Genomic DNA, 12,539 nt, shown 5'->3' with positions numbered 1-12,539 from the left:
TAGGACAAGAAGCTGAGCTTACAAAAGGATGTGAAAACTCCCTAGTCTTCACTGTATATATATAAAGCATTGCCTCATATATTTCAATCACATGCTAATTATCATATAATAAAATATTTGTGTTCATCTGCTTAAATATATTTAAAAAAATCATTATTGACCTCAAAGACATCTAATGAACATAGAACAGTAGTCTCAGAAATTGATCATGAAGACAATAGTAGGAATATTTTTTAATGTACAATTTGTCTGAAATAAAGGATTTTTTTCAAGTGAACATATCCATATAGTCTTATCTAACCAGCTAATGCTAGTGAATGCAGGCTTGGAGGGGATGATTAATTTCTGAGCCTGTCAAAGAACAAATAATAATAAGGCCCTTGTATTCCACCTTTCATAGCTGGTGGTACCATCCGAGTTTCTTTATATTTCTAAAGAGACCCAAACCTCTGTTAATTAGTGTGTCTATGACCTGAAGACCTGTTATTGGAAGCCAAAGATAAGTTAGAGAAATGTCCTGGATTAGCTCAAATCACATTACATTCCAGCAGAGGGGCTGCGCCCTGCCCATTCCTGGCAAACAATTGGATTTAGCTTGGTTTTCTGGATTTCTCACATGCTGTTCCTCCTCTGCATTTCCTCACCCTTGTTTTACTTCTCGTTCCCAAAAGACCATTGCTTATAGGTCATGGTTACTTCACTCATCATTTATCTGAGCGTCAGCAGAGCATAGGGTCTAAAAATGAACTTTCTGGGATTGAATCCCAGTTTTTCAACTTACTGTGTATGTCTTTGGACAAGTTGCTTAAAATCTCTAAACTTGAGTTTCCTTGCCCATAAAATGGGGGATACATCCTAAGAGCTTCATAAATCTTAAAAAGTATAATCTTTTCATCATGCTTGACTTGCAGAGCTCTCCGATTGGTGTTGTTATGATGATGATATGATTACGCGGGGACAGGAGAAGAGTTGTGGAAGCAGTTTCCAAGCTCGTAGACTTTGTCTACACTTTGACCATATGTATAATCAGTTCCCTTGAGTTCTGAATTAGAAAATAAAGATGCAACAGACATCTCTTTGTTTGCTCAGGTGCTGGGAGAATGAGAACCAAATTCATATTGTCAAAATGAAAAACTTTTCAAACACTTTTATTTTTATCTTAGCTGCTACACGAGTTAGCCTCCAATTCAAAGCCAGGTGACTTTTCTTACAGGCTTAGTTCTTCTTGTTCTTGCTTAGTCTTTGTTCTTGGTTTATCTATAATTGTACAATGTCCACTTGTATTTGACTTCTATGTTCCCTCAAATACTTTTGAAACAAAACAGTGAAACTTTACTCAATGTCGGTGTCACAATCCAATGCACACATCAAGATAGATGCGGAGAGGGCTGATGGCCACTCTGAGTTTATTATAACTAGCATTTCAATATATACATAGCTTACAGCTGTTAAACATACACAGGTGTTCTGAACAATGTAATTAGCGAATGCCAAGAATTCTTAGTGATTTCTCAAGGAGCCCTCCGTTGGCCTCTGTTTGGATATTATCATGTTATTGCTGTGTTCGTATATTTTATCTCGGAGCATGCAAGGCCTCCTAGGCAACAGCCCCTTCTGCTCCCGATATCGTGTCTCCATCTGTGCCCCTGGGCGACCAGTGCCTGTCTTAGGTTGCCTCCCCCTGGAGGTCTTACCTGTCATTGGCTAACCGGCCTTCTCACCTCTGGGTCAGAGTTTGTTGGCAAGCCTTTTCCAGTGATTATTAACCCTTCCTGCGTCAGGGGTGGCTACACTCAAGCCTCCAGACATCCTAGCATTAACTCCTCTCTCTCTCTCTCTCTCTCCCCCCAATATAGACCATGTAGGGGAATGATCCGCTTAGTTTGTTCTATACCCATTCCCTGGGGACCTTTTTAAATTGCATATTCCCACACCCAGCCCTAGAGATTCTATTCTGTAAATCAGGGTGGAACCAGAAATCTATATTTTTTTAGGTAACTACTGTTGACCCAAGAAATTCAGATTTGGGCAATACTCTCCCACCTTTGGAGAAGCAGTGGCCTGTGTAGTGTGGTGAGGAGGAGCTGGAAATGAGCCTGGCTTCTAAAGGAGACCCTATCACTGTCTGTGTGACCTTAGAAATTCACTCCACCTCCCTAACATTCAGTTTCTTCATTTTGAAAAGATGTAGAAATCTATCAATGTCTGTTCTGCCTAATGTGAAAAGTCGCTATAAAAATTAAACGAAATAATATGTGTAAGAGGAAGAAAAAATCTATGAAATAATTAAATGACCATATAATTTCAAATTCTAGGACAGGGGCAATGTGAATTTTTAGAGGCAGATACCTTTTTTCGTGGAAAATCAAAACCCCAGGGCTGTGACCTCTGACTGCTCCGGGTGGGGGAGAAACAAGGGCTCTAGGACAGTGTTCAATTGGGGGTCGTGACTCATGAGGGGACTGTGGATTGGTGGTAGCTCCAGCAATTTTTAAAATGAGTAGAATGGAGTGGAATAAAATAGAATGTGAAAGGATAGGACAATAGAAGATAGGACAGGACAGGGCAGGACAGAACAGGATAGAACAGGATAAAATAGAATAGGTAAGACAGGATAGAAAATAATCGGAAAACATTACCCACAAGAAAAAGAAATTTAAGATAAGGTGTCTCATATTTAAGTCTAGTTGTTTTTCTGCTGTATCCCCTCCCAGCCTATCTCTATGTATTTTGACCTGTATTTGGAGATCATCCTTAGGAATGAAGGAGGTGAGGCAGTGGCCAGTGCAGGGGCCAAAGAAGGGCAGCGAGCAGACAGCACCCCTGGCTGAGATTGAGTGAGGGCATCGGGAATATAGGAGTGAAGGACAGGAGGATATGTGTATCCTTCATCCCCTCAGAAGTCTTGTGGAAGGCACTAGACTTCTCAGATCACGTAGAAAGGAGTTCTGGAGCAGTTTCATTTGGAAATTTTTTAAAAAGAATGAACCTAGAAAGCTGGAGGTGGTGGGCCACCAGCTTGTGTATGCAAGCTTTGTGAACCACAAAGCTCACGACAGAGGGAAGATGGGACCTCGCAGGAGCTACTCATTCCTCGGTGCACCAGCTCCTCTACTACTCCCTACCTACCTCTACTGAAACCAAAGTCTAGGGTTATAATGAAAGATAGACCCTTTCTCTGGCTGCCAGATTAGACGTCTGAAAGTGAACTTTGAAATTCTTCTTTTCCATTTTAACGAAAACTTTGCCCTACTTAGTAGCTAGGTATAGTTAAAATAAATTGTACACAATGTTTAGTGGTTACATTAACGAACACCATTTTGTGAGCTCATATCATGTGCTAAGTAGGTTACAACTATTATCTCTTATCTTCTAGAACCCTAGGAGAAAAGTGTTAGTGTATACACTTCATAGATGATCTTATTGAAGCTCAGAGAAATTAAATGTTTAGCTTCAATCCACGTTGATATCCAGTGATAGCAGAATTCACCCCCAGGTCTCTACAATCATACACTTGGAGCTACCCTTCACTGCCTCAGCTCCGACGGTAAACTGATGCTTTTGGACTAGTCTTGAAATGTCATCGCCAGTGCTCCAAGAGGGAAGCTTGTCTGCAAAGTCAAGTAATTAAGGTAACCAAAAGTGTTGTGCGTTACCCAGTCAGCCTCTGCTGAAAAAGCTCAGTGTCTCAACATCTTTATTTTATAACTATATGCATTGTGTATGTATTGTGCTTTTTTTTCCTCTGTGGATTCTAAAGGGACTTGGGGAAAAAAGCAACCGCTTATTCTTTTCTCTTTTAAATATTAATTTTGTGGCATGCTCCATAAATCTATTTGCATTCTGTCACCCAAATGGTAGTGATTGAGATGAAAAGAGCATCATGCTAAAAATGTATTTCTGATTGTACAAGGAATATAGTTATAAAATTAATCATTTCATATATTTTTTTCATTTCAGAGCCAGCATTAGGGCAAGTGTGTGGGTTGCAGTGGGTATGGGTGTTACTCTAGGACCAATGTTTTCTTTTTGTTTGTTTTGCATTTGGCACTCTAGAAGGTTGATATTAGTTTGATCCAGAATATATGGAAGAAGGTCTTGCTTGGAGAGAATATAGTATCCTCTGGACAACTTATCCCCAGAATGTATCTGCTGTGTGCATCCTGTGAGGGTTGTGATGAAAGAACGAGACAACTGTGACTGGCTCTCAGAACTACGGGAATCTAGGAGGCGTGTTCCCAGTTCTCCCCCACACTGCATGGCAGAAAGCAGTTTACTCGCCTTCTGCACACAGCTGTGAGAGGTGTAGGAGCTGTGCTCCCTGCAGTCAATGCTTTGGGAAGCAGAGCTTTGGGTTAGGTAGAAGAAATAGACAACAGAATTGCTGATTTTCAAGGGTGTCTGGCACAAGAAAATTTGCATTCTGTGATTCTCCTCACTCTCCCTAGTGTCTCAGAACAATCTGGAATTAGCAAGCCTTGACAACAGCTAATGAGAATGAACAGACACACACAGATTCCCCTTTCACAGCGATTGGATTCAACATTTACAAGACAGGCAAATCAGCCCAAATAACCTCTTTTTTGAATGAATAAAAAGATTTGCTAGCCTCCAGCAGTCATCTCCTAAGAAGAGAGTCAGTAAAGAAGCTGAGCCGTAACAATGACAATAGGAGCTTAGACCTATAGAGTGTTTACTATTAAGCCAGGCATATAGTCTTCACAGCAACCCTGTGACATGGGTACCACCACTGCCACCACCTTCAGCATCATCATCTCCACTTTATAAATCAGGAAACTGAAGTGCAGAGAGCTTACATTTTCTGCCTGTGGCCCCCATACCTACCCCAGGGGTCATGAACTCAACTACTCTCTCTCTGTCTCTCATGTCAGCATAAGAACTACAAAGTGTGTTTTTGAATTCTAAGCTGCTTTGTTGAAGTGCCCTCATGCTGAAACCTATGGAAAAGGGCATGGCTACATTTCATCACATCTTGGGCACAGCATCTGGTGAACTCTTCTTTCCGTTTATGACTCAGTTGACAAATAACGATTTAGAGTCTGCTATGAGCTAGACACTGTCACACATGACAGGAAATAGTGCTTGGTGGCTGAAGTGAACCCTGGAGCCAGGCTTCCTGGATTAGAATCTGCTTCCCAGTTGTGACCCTGGAGAAGTGATTTAACTTCATGTGCCTCAGTTTTCTCATCTAAAATTGGAGATAATAGTAATACCTTCCTCATAGCATTGCTACGGGTATAAAATGAGGTAATTAATGCAAATCAATTAAAATTGTGCCTGGCACAAAGTAAGAGCTTAATAATTTTTATTGTTATAGTTATTACTACCCTGTTTTTCAAGCTAAAACAGGGAAAATGGTTTTGATGTAGTTGTAATAGTCTAGATGGAGAGATAAATGAATTTCTCTGAATTCTATCCTTTTTGTGAAATTAGTTGAGATTTTAAAACATTAATAAAAATGCCTACAAATTTTAAAGGCTTTAATTAAGTTACCATTTTGTGTCCAAGGGATGCATGTCCACGTCTAATTTCTTAACTGATTTAATTCATCTATGAATTGATATAGCTAATGTGTATTGTTTCCCTACGAGGTGCTGGGAACAGTGAATGAAAGAGTCTTGCACAAAATGTGTAGAATCCTTGCTCCATGAAAGGTTCCCCACTCTTTTCCACACATTCATATGAAATTATAACTAGCATTGCATCTGTCTATAAGTGATGCTGTAGAATACAGGAAAAGCGAGACCTCATTATCGATTGAAATATCATTTACTATATTTGTGCAGTTCATTTGCTCATGGTAAAAAAAGGTCATTATCTAAAGTGAAAATCTTGCCATATGATTATCTGTACCCCAATTCTTGCTTATATTAAATGGTTATAATTATTTACAATCAAAGAGATGTCTTCTTTTAAAACACAACAAATTTAAGGTTATATTTTGGGGTGAATATCTGTCATATAGAAAACCCAACATGTCTATGATGAGTGTTATACACAGCATTTCTAACAGTGAATATTTGCTCTACTTATAAATTAATCACAACATATACCGTATAATGAAATTATATCCCTGAAAAGACCAAAGAGTAGCTGTCCCTCAAGTAAAATATTGATTCCTTTTTTATTTTTACTTTACTTCTGCAGCTGAAAGACTTCTAGAGGTTTAACCAGTAAGAGGCTGTATTTTCCAAGTGTCTTCATTTTACAGATGGTTAATTTAAAGCCTGTAGAATAAGTAGGCTCTACTCTCTTTACAAGCTTGAAAGAGCCATACATTAGAAGGCTTAATGTACTTCATCTGTTCTAATGACTAGTTAGTCATCCTGAGTGCTCACCGGGATCCCTGCTTCTGGACTGAATGACAACCAATGATGTGTTCTGTTTTGGAATGCATTAGTGCCATATTCTTTTATGGAAATTGATTGCATGGGAGCCTACATATGTATATTTAAATAATTAATATACAATTTGACTTTGAAGTTATTGTATAGCTCTTTTAAAATCCTTGGAGCAATTTTTAGCCCCCCTTCCATATTTTTGTTCCAAGAAATAACGCCATCACTCAATGGAAAGGGAAGTAAACTTATGGAGTGTTTCTCCGGAGGTTAGAAATAGGATCCAAAATAAGAGCTGCTGGGAGAAAGATTTCAGTGCAATGGGAGGATGAGCTTTCTGATCATTAAAGCTGTCTCTAAATACATTCTAATATTAGATAGGATCAGGAGTTCTTTGGACTTTTGTCACATAGCCCAAAGTGTTTGTTATAGTTTAAACCCTGGTCGGGGAAATGCTCCAGCTATTTTTTTTTTAAATATACTAATTTTACTCAGCTATTCTTGTTTCTTTGTACTTATATTTCTAAATTCTATTTTCTATTTCTCTTTGAATTGTATTTCTAAATCAATTGCAAAATTGGCTTGATAATTTCCAAAACATTTGTTGACACAGTGATTGTTATTGCAGTGAGTTTGTAGGTCAAATTTGGAAATATGGAGTGTTTTTGTTGTTGTTTTTGGAAATACTGAGTTCTCTAATGAATAGATGTGGTATGTCCCTCCTTAAAAAAGCCTATCTAACTGTGGAGTAGTGACCACCTGTCATGGGGATTTTTCAGGCAGAGGCTGGGTGATTATCACTTAGGGATGGGGTAGAAGGGATAACACAAGTGGTAGGACATTTGATTAAATGCTTTCTAAATTTCCTTACAAATCCAGGACTTTGCTTTTGATTGTGAAAGTTCTAGTCTAGCCTAAAATTGTTTTCCTTGAAAAAACAATTGCATAGTGTCGTGATTAAAAGCACCAATTTTGTGATAAAAGAGATAGACCTAGGATCTAGTCCTTGCTGCCACCAACCAGCTGAGCGGCCACTAGGCACTTACTCAACTTTTTCACAGACAGTTTCTAAAGTTGCAAAAGAAGTACAGTATCTAATAAGTGAGTGGTGCAGGTTGAGTACATTCGTGTGAAAATATCTCAAGTGTAGTAGGTGTTCATAATGTGAAGTGGGTCTGGGTCTAACGATCTGAGAGGCCCTGTGTTTAAAAGGACGTCGAGAGAAATGATTGAGAAAAGAACCCTGGTTGGAACTAGGGAAACAACTATGATATTCAATGACTTGTTTAAACCTGTAAATCTGTAGTGTCATGGGACCATACTGATGCATATTTAGTTTATAATAGCCAAATATCTTTGTGACAGATATATGACAGGTAAGGCACTTTAACATCTGAATGGATGAGGGGTTTATGATCGATGGCTTTCTTTCAGAGATAATTCCATAATCTATCACTAGATAAATAGCTCTTTACACGTGCTAGAAGTGATTAAAGATCTAACTAAATGCTACAAATACCATTGTAATTTTCTGCAAATCTGCTTTCCATCTCATAATCTCTCAGTTCGTATTTATCACTCTCTGCCAGGCCAAATTCACGTGACCAGTACAGGTTTTCTTGCGTATTTGTGTTGCATGATGGTACTCATGCTTGTGGCAGTAAATTAAAGCCCTGGTGATAGATGTTTCCTCTTTATGCAGACATACTCATGCCCTATGCAATCCACATTTCCCAAAGAGTACAGTGCGAGTATTACGTGCTGAAACTACACAAAAGCAATCTTTCTTAGCCTAGGGTTTCAGTCCTGCACTGAGAACCCTCCTGAAGCCTGCTGATCAGCATGCAGAACTCAGTTCCAGAGAAATACACAGAGATCTCCAGGGACCTCCATCCATCTGTGGGGGGAGATAGGCTCCATCTATAATTCTACAGACCCATCCTCACTGTTCTCCTCCAGAAACCTTTGTTACTTTGGAGGTAGAAATAGATGTTTGTTTCAGCTGGTGTCTAACACGTTTAGGCAGGGAATGCAAAAATGTTTAGCAGTTTACTTTAGGGGCCAAATGTTATTTTGGAAAAGATAACTTTTCTAAAACAGCACACACCCATTCACGTACACACAGAGAAATACATTTGGGGTCTGAGATGTGTAATGAATCCTAGAACAATGAGACAAAAACAGATGAAATATAAAGACAAGCAAGGAGAATTGTAGATGTCTAGCCATAGAAGGATGTGTTTAAAAGATCAGTATCCTCTGGGCTAAAGATAGAAGGAATTTCTCTCTGTACAAAAGGGAGCTTCAGAATTTCTTGGGTAAGTCTTTTGCGACCGTTGATACGTGAGCACATTTCCTCTAGGATGTGAGTTAAATCACGGTGGGAGCTGCTGCATTCAAATGGCTCCAGTTTACAGTACAAATTCAGCGCTGCAAAATAGGCAGCTGCTCGTTTCAGTTGGCATTTCATTTTCTACATGATATCATTAGATTCTATTTGGCTGCTTTTAGCTGCTGACAACACGTTCTGTGTATCAAATTTATTGTGAATTAGGAGATGATAGATGTGAAGTCGTATTAAAAGAGTTTTCAGTGTGAATTTATATATGGTAGAACAAATCTCTTATAAAACAACTGTAAGAAACTCTTACTATTTGAAATGCATAGCTCGTTTTCTATTTGGTCAAACAAGGGGATAAAATTTGTATGGTGTCGTTTTATTTATTCTGGGAGTTGTGGCTACTTAAAGTAACCAAAAGATACCTTGCAAAATAGTGTTTTAAAAACTCAGTGCACCGTTTGTCTTGAGCGGGAGTTTTGACATTTCACTGTAAATGCTACTCTTGAAGATTTCTGCATTTATGACTTGAAAGAATTTAAAATTGCATTTAGATTTCTGAAGTTTTAGAACTTCTAAGCCAATACACAATCATTTTGGTATGTAATTTTAGAGCCATAGGTAGTACTTGTGAAATGTTCATGGGCCTATATCATGTTCACTTTACATTTCTTAAAGTAATAAATTAAACTTATTTGGATATTTACCATAAAATAAAGCAAAATTCATAATAATGAACATCAACATGAGACATCCTTTTATTTCTCAAACCTATTGGTATGAGCACTATCCCTCTTGAAACAAAAAGCCTATGTATTTGAAAAACACAATGATGCATCTTAACAATTTTAATTAGAACTCTTACAAAGTGAACAACATATAGTATTTGCCTTTTCATGAAAAGACTTTTCTTCAGATTACAATCCCTGCTTATATTCTGTACCTATAATCCTATGAGTTATTTACCCAGAGCTTTCTTGTAAACTAATTATGCTTTTGAGAATAACATAGTCCAATGCGTTGAGGATCAGTGTCATACCAAATCCTTTTAACGGGATATTTCCATAAATGATCATGTTTAGCTGCATCAAGAGAGGAACAACATATAGTGGAAATATGCTTGAGGTAGGCAGAAGACTTCCCACTTCTCAGTAGTAACACTCAGCACTCAGGACATTTGTAATTGCTTGGTCAGTGTCTGTCTTCCTGCTCCAGTGGTTCTCAGCCTTGGAAACACATTGGAATTAACGCACACCTTTTACAAAACAATATTGATGCCTGGGCAGCACTCTAGTCATTCTTATTTAATTAATCCCAGAGTGGGGTCTGGAAACTGAGATTTTCAAAGCCCAATAACCTACCTTATTTTAACATGTAACCAAGAAAACCATTCACTTGACTGTAAGTTCAATGACAGGAGAGACCTTGTCTTCAATGAATAACTCAATGTCTGGCACTGGCACACAGTAGACTCTAAGTGAATATTGGGTGGATGGATAGATGAGCAAATGGATAGATGGGTGCATGGGTGGTTCTGGACAAGTTCTCTTACCTTTATGGATCTTAGTTTTTGGTACATATATGAAGAAAGTTGACCTACATATCTCTTCCTTTCATTCAAATGACTTACCTGAGAGCCTGCAGTAATGTGCCCGTCTGGTCATTGTCTCCTAAATTGAAAGGACCTTAATGGTAGCAACTAGAAAGTGTTTGACACCCAATAAAGCTTGTAATGAGTTTAGTAGTTTTTGCTGAATTAAATTATTGTTATGCATTTTACAAAGTCCCTTGTAAGGATTTTCATTTCTTATTCTTTTAAATATAACCATGTTATGTCCTGAAACATGTTTTCCCTTGGAAAACAATATGAAGCTTATATTTTGCATCTACAAAAAGTATTCTTTTAGTTTATGATAAATCAGAAATCTGAGGAAGATGCCTTCAGTTATCCAAATTATTTAGTGATAATTTTCTTTGTCTAAAGAAGCTATCTTCTGGGGCTGGCCTGGTGACATAGCAGTTGAGTTCTCGTGCTCTGCTTCAGCGGCCTGGGATTCGCCTCTTCAGATCTTGGTGTGGACATATGCACCACTTATGGAGCCATGCTGTGACAGGCATCCCATATATAAAATAGAGGAAGGTGGTTACACATGTTAACTCAGGGCCAATCTTCCTTAGCAAAAAGAGGAGGATTTGTGGTGGCTGTGAGCTCAGAGCTGATCTTCCTCAAAAAAATAAAAAGAAGCTATCTTCTATCAGTCATTTTCTTTGTCAAATAAATTGTACTATTTAATTGTAATTGTTGTCATGATGCATTTATTGTGAGAGGATTGTTTATATGAAGTCTTTTGCTATTTTTGTTTAGGAAATATTCATTTTAACGAATTCTCCCTCATTGTCACCATTGAGCAATTGGCAAAGTCTCAAAGTCACAGAAGCATTCAGATTTTATGCTTAATGAACCATGTTTAGAAATTCATGTGTATAGGCCACATTAGTGATTTTATTATAACAATGAAAGTTGAGAGGGTTTTGCTTTGATGAAAGAGTATTGGACAAAATCAAATCTCAGTTCACTGCAACCTAGGGTTTCATTCAAGCTTTGTTTCCGTTTAGTCATCCTTCAAAATGCCCCAGTTTTGTGATGGAACTTTAGAGGAATTAAACTTGAACATTTCAACACTATATAATTAATCATGATCAGGTTCAATTATAATTACTACTTGATCTAAGCCTGATAGTTTGATACTAGGCTCTTGTGGGTTACCCTATACTTGAATAGGTCATCCTGGCCTACCAGCAGGTTAATGTGTACTAGTTAATGAGATTGGCTAGAAGTTTCCAAACTTTCCAGGTCTGTGATGCCCTTAGTGTCTCAGTAATAGCCCAAAAGATATCTTTAACAATTCCATTTACCAAATAGGCCCAAATAACTTTATAAGTATTTATGTCCTAATAACTTGGTAGCTGGTTGAAAGAAATAATATACATAAATTAAAGGAAGAAAATTAATTTCATTCTTAAATAACCACAATTACTTACCAACCAGATGTATGTGCCTATTGGGCACTGCACAACTTCTCAACCCTTAGAATCATATTGGATGCTGTCATACTCCTTTCCTGTTCCAAATTCATTCTGAATGTGCTACTTGCTTTTTATCACATCAACCACTAAAAACCCAGCTTCATAAAGATAAGATGTCATGAAAAGGAATGAAGCAAGGTGTAATATCAAGACTGTGAACTACTGCTAGCTAATAACTTGTACAGTATCCAACGGGTGTCTATTAATACCGTATTTCCTCTAAAATTTTAAAATACTCGTTGGCACCTTTGTAAGCTTATTGCAGTGCTCTAAGATGCTTCCGTACACAGTTTGGGAGTTGGGGAGGTAAATTATTTTCTAGATTAGGCACACTATATGCTGAAGTTAACTATATCAGATGTTGGGCAGTAAGCTCTAAGGCAACATGGATTATCAACTTAATTTGCTAAATCTTTGAATCTTTATTAGCTGAAACCATCTGAATTAAAACTAGTATCTTTCTTTTTGAGAACAGATATTGGCGCCACCTATTCATTAATATATTTTAAAATTGAATGGCCTTTTTCTCTGAGAATAAAGCTCAGTTCCAACAAATTTCATTCAATACAGAAAAACAAACAGGAAAGAATAAAAATAATCTCTAATCTTACCATTTAGGAATAAACGGCATCAACACTTGCATGTGTATATCTGTCCAGACACTGTTTTTCCTAATCATAGATAAGTGGACATGTACATTTTCATTACTTGTTTTAAAAAAATGTTTCATACCATTTTACAGTCTGTTTATTCAC

General features: G+C 37.7%; 1 protein-coding gene across 6 annotated transcripts in view; it reads left to right on the top strand.

Moving 5' to 3' along the window:
- LINGO2 (leucine rich repeat and Ig domain containing 2) overlaps window positions 1–12,539 on the top strand; it is a 1,108,249-nt gene that overhangs the window by 748,637 nt on the left and 347,073 nt on the right. The gene's annotated exons all lie outside the window — the stretch shown is intronic.

This window comes from Equus caballus, chromosome 23, assembly GCF_041296265.1.
Source record: "Equus caballus isolate H_3958 breed thoroughbred chromosome 23, TB-T2T, whole genome shotgun sequence".
In the NCBI taxonomy this organism is placed as follows: domain Eukaryota; kingdom Metazoa; phylum Chordata; class Mammalia; order Perissodactyla; family Equidae; genus Equus; species Equus caballus.
This window is presented reverse-complemented; position numbering and strand designations above follow the sequence as displayed.